The sequence below is a fragment of the Crinia signifera genome, chromosome 3 (assembly GCF_055691185.1).
Source record: "Crinia signifera chromosome 3, ASM5569118v1, whole genome shotgun sequence".
In the NCBI taxonomy this organism is placed as follows: domain Eukaryota; kingdom Metazoa; phylum Chordata; class Amphibia; order Anura; family Myobatrachidae; genus Crinia; species Crinia signifera.
In genome coordinates this window covers 175542625-175549737 of record NC_139219.1, presented here as the reverse complement: position 1 = coordinate 175549737, position 7113 = coordinate 175542625, and the positions used below count along the sequence as shown (strand labels likewise).

The window sequence follows — 7113 nt, the reverse complement described above, 5'->3', positions numbered from 1 at the left end:
GTGAAAGAATTGTGAGGAAATGGGTGAGGTAAAATCTAACCTTTATTCACTGATACTTAAAATACATACATATATGCACACGTCATTTTAATGTAATAGACCAATTCTATAGGTGCAAATAGCAAATACAATAGAGGTGTAAAACTAGAATTAAATAAGGTTGTAACGGGGGTTGTTACACAATAATCGTCAAATGGGCGAAAATGATTATCAGGGGTTTAGCCAGATAGGAATCCAAATTGTAGGCAAGACAACAATGGTGATAATCACATACATAATTTGTGTACCAATACGGTTAATTAATTAGATTAGGTCTTGCTACGGACCCTCAATAAATAACATACAGAAAACATACATGAAGCCTTTCTTGTGGGTCACAGGTTTGTTCGTAGTAGAGTTTGTGAATAGAGAGAGGGGAAAGAATGCTCTTCATATGCACCCGCTGCTTCTGCTGTCTGGGTGTCAATACAGCACTGGATATTCCCTGGTGGTCTCCCAAGAGGTACTGATCCAGCCAGTCACTGCTTAGCTGCTGAGTTCGGATGGGATCAGGCGGCACAGCGATGTATGGCAGTATATATCGTCAGATGAGAGAGCCTCAAATGTTATTGGGAGCAAGATGCCACTTCTGCTTTCCCCCTGGTGTGACCCAGGTGAATGAGAGAGTGAGCGAGTCCAGGTGGAAGATGATAATAAGGTGGAAATTGGCAGAGGAGGAAAAAATGGGATGTACAGATACACTGAGCATATGAATAAATGGTTATATGTGCCCACTGCTTAGAGTTTACCGGATTTTGTGGTTACTGTACCAGTAATGGGAGATACTGTGCACTGCACCACAAGCAGGATTGAGTAAGGTCTTTATTAACCATAGGTTAATGTATGTGCAAACTAGTCAAACAGTCATTAGTTGCAACATACATAATGAGAAGTCACATATACTTGTCTCAGCAAAGGATAACTGATCATAAGTAACAAAAATATAAATTGAGACAAATATCAACAGTTGGTCCCCTCTTAAGAACAAGGGAGTATTACACTGTAGAGATGATCTAGCTGACCTTAGTGGATTGTAGGAGTAGTGCTAGGACCCACTATTAGAGTGGAGTTTAGAGTAGATAAATAACTGATTAGATGATAGTTGTGGTGATCCCAGGTAGTAGTTGTTAATACCTGTGAATCAATTACTTATGATCCTAACAGATGAGACTGGTGCCAGTATAATTAAGGCAAAAACGCCCTGTGGTTGCCGTCCTTAGGTTTGGGGTCAGAGTCCCAGGATCAGTAGGTACTGCGGGTCAATTGGTTATGCTCTAGAAAAAAATATTTTTATATAATGATACATGAGACTAGTGTCAGTCTACTTGAGTGCAAGCCGTCAAACGGCTGCTGTGCTGGAGTTAGGGTCAGAGCCCCACAATTATAGGAAATCGCTGCACAGAGCAGAAATGTCTAACCTGTGATAGGGGTGTATGTTTGGCGATGGGTAGTGCTCAGACCGTGATCACCACGAACTGTGCGTTAGACAGTCGGGTGTAGTGTGAGCATCCGGCACAATAAGATACAATCGATACAATCGAAAAAAATCGCCAAAGTCACATTATCTCAATCCATAGAATGTCACCCACCGTGTACACTGCTTGGTTGCCAGAAGCTTAATAGCTGAATACACACTGCACTTGGGAAGAGAAGCCAAGCATGTCAGCAAATACTGCAGACAGTCAGTCTTCCATGTAGGACATTTATGTAGGTTTATTTTTTCACTGTGGAAGCTAATGTCTTTTTTCCCTATATGGTACCAATATGTTTGTTACTCTGTGGGAGCCAAAGTGTTAGTTTGTCTCCAATGGGGGCTAATGTGTTTGTTTTTACTGTGCAATGTAATGTGTTTTTTTCCGGTTGGGGGCCAATGTGTTAACTTTTTTCTTGTTTGGGATAATGTACTTGTTTGTTTTTTATCCTATGAGGACCACTGCATGTTATTGTTTCTCTGTTGAGGGCCATTATGTTTTTATTTTTCTATTGAGGGCAATGTTTTTATTTTTTTCTGTTGTGCCAATATGTTTTTTCCTGTTGGGGCCAAATTATGTGTTTTGGGCTTTTTTTCTATTGAGACCAATGTGTTTTTTTCTTGTGGGGTCCAAAAAGTGTTTTTATTCTATGCATTGTTTTATATTTGCACATGCATCTGTGTTGCACCATGCATGTGTCCTATGTGGTTTTTACATAGTTACATAGGTCCTTTTTTTGGTTCATTCTTTCTGACAAAATCCTTCTTAGATGGGCAAAACCATGTGCACTGCAGGTGGGGCAGATGTAACATGTGCAGAGAGAATTAGATTTGGGTGGGGTTTTACTTCAAATTGAGATCTATATTGCAGTGTAAAAATAAAGCAGTCAGTATTATACCCTGCACAGAAATAAAATTACTCACCCAAATCTAATTCTCTCTGCACATGTTACATCTGCCCCCCTGCAGTGCACATGGTTTTGTCCATCTAAGAAGGATTTTGTCAGAAAGAGTGAACCAAAATAAGGCCCTTAGCTACATAGTTGCATAGTAGGTGAGGCTGAATAAAGATTTGCATCCATCTAGTTCAACCTATGTTTATCCCTTGTTGTATAGTATGTTCCGATATTTGAAAGACAGATTATGTTACTTTTTTGTACCCGTGGATGTTTTTAACCAATAAATGTTTATCCAACCTTATTTTAAACGTATTTATAGCGCTGACCCCACTTCTTCAGGAAGAGAGTTCCAAAGTTTAACTTCTAGATAAAAAAATATTTTTCTTCTAATCTAAACTCGTGCCCTCTCGTCCTAGATTCCTGTCTAGCAGAAAAAAGGGTGTTTGACAGTTCCTTATATTGGCCCCTAATGTATTTATATATATTGAGCATGTCCCCCCTTTGCAGTTGCAGTATAGATTCAGACAGTGGTGCATTAGCAATGTGCTGTATCTTGCAGGCAGTTACAGGGGGTTGGCAAATCATATGCAGATGTAAAATAGTACAGAATGGATGTGTAGATAAAATTGGTTGTGTACAGAGATGAAGACTTTTTCAGATTGGAGGCTATACTCAGATGGATGACCTGCATCTATCATAGAGCTGGTGAAAGTTTGAATGGTGCAAGCAATGGTGGTGTCTAAAGATGATTGCAGTGTCTGCAGACAATAAAAGTAGGCATTTCATATTAGGATGCATGGATGTACCCCAGGGAGGGGCATTATAGCTAAATTAGAATAAAATCATAGAATAAAATCATAAATGTGTCAGTGATTAATGAGTGCAGCTGTGCAGCAGCTAGGTTGTCTGGAAAATGTGAACTGTTGGTAGCTCTCGTAGGCTAGGGTTGGCTACCCCTGATCTACAGTATACAAGGTATGTATAAGAAGGCTGGAGAGTGGGAGTGTTTAAACTGGGACCAACAGCAAGTGGATTTTACTCTACATTAGGAAGCCCAGTAACAGGGCAAAACACATTCTGGGGGCAGACCCCTACCAGCCATGGATCCGATAAATAGGATACTTTACATATATTTTCCACAAGGAAAATTGAAAAGAGACAAATAGGGTGAGCATAGTACTGAAAGGAACCCTCCCAAACAAGATTCATTTAAGGTATAAATAGTAAACCACCTAAACAGGTGTATACTATACCGAATTATACAACTACATATACACATACATTGTTATGTCACAATGTTTAAATGTTAAATGTTGTATTCCAGTATTAGAACAGAACTGTATAATTGCTTATGAATTTTATACCATTTAAACCTACTTTTTGTAAATTATTATATAGTCCAATGGAACTTGGAACTTTGGAAAATGGAACTTTAATTTAAATTCAACGAAGTCTGGTGCTACAGTTATTACTATTGAATTAACATAGTATACATTACCTATAATATATAGAACTATAATACATGTACACTACTGTATCAGTATACAGTATTGCCATAAAATTGTTGTTCCATAAGAATGCGCAGGCAGCCCTACGTCCTACCAATATGTAAAGTTGTTGTCAGTACTTACAGTATCCTCACTATTACAAATCTGTATATAGATATATATAGTTACGTAGTTACATAGTAGATAAGGCTGAATAAAGACTGGCGTCCATCGAGATCAACCTAGGTTTTAATAGCTTATCCCTTGTTATATAGTATATTGTGATATTTTTAAAGACATTCTTATTGTACCCTTGGATGTTTTAAGCCAGTAAAAATTTGTCCAGCCTTATTTTAAACGTATTTATTGTATCTGCCGACACCACTTCTCCAGGAAGAGAGTTCCATAGTTTGACTGCTCTGACCGTAAATACATTTTTCCTTATAAGGAAATGCAATCTTCTTTCTTCTAATCTAAACTTGTGCCTGCGTGATCTAGACTCCTTCCTTTCAGTAAAAAGGGTGCTTTACAGTTCCTTATATTAGCCCCTAATAGCTTAAATTCTCCAATCCCTTAATTAGCTTTGTTGCTCTTCTTTGGGTTTTTTCCAGTTCTATGATTTCCTTTTTATAGTGTGGGGTCCAGAATGGTACTCCATATTCAAGGTGAGGTTTAACCAATGCTTTATACAGTGGCATAATTACTTTTGAGTCCCTAGTTTCCATGCCCCTTTTAATACATGCTAGAATTATGTTGGCCTTTTTTTTGTTGCTATGTGACATTGGGCCTTATTTTGGTTCATTCTTTCTGACAAAATCCTTCTTAGATGGGCAAAACCATGTGCACTGCAGGTGGGGCAGATGTAGCATGTGCAGAGAGAATTAGATTTGGGTGGGGTTTTACTTCAAAGTGAGATCTATATTGCAGTGTAAAAATAAAGCAGTCAGTATTTTCCCTGCACAGAAACAAAATTACTCACCCAAATCTAATTATCTCTGCACATGTTACATCTGCCCCCCCTGCAGTGCACATGGTTTTGTCCATCTAAGAAGGATTTTGTCAGAAAGAATGAACCAAAATAAGGCCCATTGAGAACTACACCCCAGTTTGTTATCTATCTATTTGGACTCCTAGGTCCTTTTCAAGTACTGAATTACCCAATTCATCCCCGCTTAGGTTATAACTAGCAAACTGGTTATGTCTCCCAAGGTGCATGACCTTGCATGTATCCACATTGAATGAATATCTTGCAACAGGAAAGTGTGAGATATCAATTTAATTTTGATCACCAAGTATAGAGCTGGTACTAATTTGTGGTGATAATGATAATGTACTCATTACATCCACAAAATATTTAGATTTGTATAAAGTTTGCAAACACAGACTAAACCATGCCATATCAAATATTTGACTATAACTGTTCTATGTATAAAAAAATATTTATTTATGCCATATTAAAAATATTCTACAGAAAATAAAAACTTTTTTGCTCTGTTTCTGAAGCATAAAACATTTTTGATATGTGTACTGCTTGAAGCAATGATGATGAAAACCCTACAAGCTAGACAATTTTCAAAGTATGTCATATTTTATGATATCTCTTATTCAATATTCTTGGGGTAAAAAGAAAACAGAAAAAAACATGCACCTGTTTTTTTAAAAGTCATATCAAATCTTGATGGAATTTTTCTTCCTTTTCTTACTGTTGATGGCACACTGAGCCTAGTTATTACAGAACTATCTCTAAAGGAATAATTTCCATAAACTTCCTGTGTATTATTTAGTACTTGTGCCAATAATGCAACCAAAAAAGATAGGTATTAAGGTCCACATTCTTTAAATCATATAATGGATAAAAGGCCTGTTATTAGAATAAGATCAAAATGTATTGTATTTAGAGAAGAGAAGATTCGGATCCTAGAGATCCGAACCCCCCTGAAGTTACCTAATCCGAGGCCAGAGCCGAGGAGTTCGCCGGGTCCCGCCATCTTTCCGAGTCCAAACCAAGGCCAAAATGTCATCATCTCGTGTTGGATTCTCGCGAGACCGGATCTCTATAAAAGTCCCGGCTCCAGTGCCAGCTTCATTCGGCAAGTGGAAGTCAGACAGCACGGATATGTCCGTGCTGTCTGCACAGAGGGGAAAGCTATGGGAGACAAACTAACACTAAATGGGCACAAACTAAGGGGGGACAAACTCATGGGGACTCTAATAGATGCTGCCTAACTTAATGGGGGCTGCTCAAGGGAGACAACTACAGATCGGGAATTTAAAGGGACATTTACTAAGGGGGAACTAATGGTGCAGGAACTTTTGTTCCTAAGGGGAACTACTGAGGGAGAAACTATACTAAATGGAAAACTATTCAGGTTACAACTACTAAGGGGGCATTACTAAGGCTACTACTAAGGAGGGCTGTATGGGACTATTGTGGGGGACATCTCAGGGGCTTTAAATTTAAATAAAAAAGGTGTTTTATTTTTAACCTGCAAGGGGTGTTAAGTGTGCCATATCAGTCCAGGGATGCCCCATGTGTCCCGTATCAGTCCAGGGGTGCCTGCATGTGTGCTGTATAGTTCCAGGGGTGCCCCCATGTGTCCTGTATCAGACCAGGGGTGCCCGCATGTGTCCAATATCAGTCCAGGTGTGCCCCCATGTGTCCAGTATCAGTCCAGGGGTGCCTGCATGTGTGCCGTATAATTCCAGGGGTGCCCCCATGTGTCCTGTATCAGACCAGGGGTGCCCGCATGTGTCCCATATCAGTCCAATGGTGCCCACATGTGTCCCATATCAGTCCAGGGGTGCCCGCATGTGTCCCGTATCAGTCCAGGGGTGCCCCCATGTGTGCCTTATAATTAAATGGGTGTCCCATATCAGTCCAGGGGTGCCCCCATGTGTCCTGTATCAGACCAGGGGAGCTGCCTTTTTTTAATGAAAAGAAAAAAAGGTGTTTTTTTATTATTACTGTAAGGGCTGATACGGCAAGGGCCGTCTCAGTCCAGGTGTGAGTCAAGAGTGCCGTATAATTCAAGGGGTGTTGCTAAGTCTGCCGTATAATTTCAGGTGTGCTGCTCTTTTTGTATTAAAAGAATAAAAGTTTTTATTTATTTTTTACTGCAGGAATGTTGCCATGTCTCCCGTATAATTCCATGTCTGCCTCCATGTGTGCCGTATCAGTCCAGGGGTGCCACCATCTGTGCCATATAATTCCAAGTGT

General features: G+C 39.5%; 1 pseudogene; it reads right to left on the bottom strand.

The window, feature by feature from the left end:
* Window positions 1-462: 462 nt before the first annotated feature.
* LOC146065201 (5S ribosomal RNA) lies at window positions 463-579 on the bottom strand (annotated as a pseudogene).
* Between the last annotated feature and the right edge of the window lie 6534 nt (window positions 580-7113).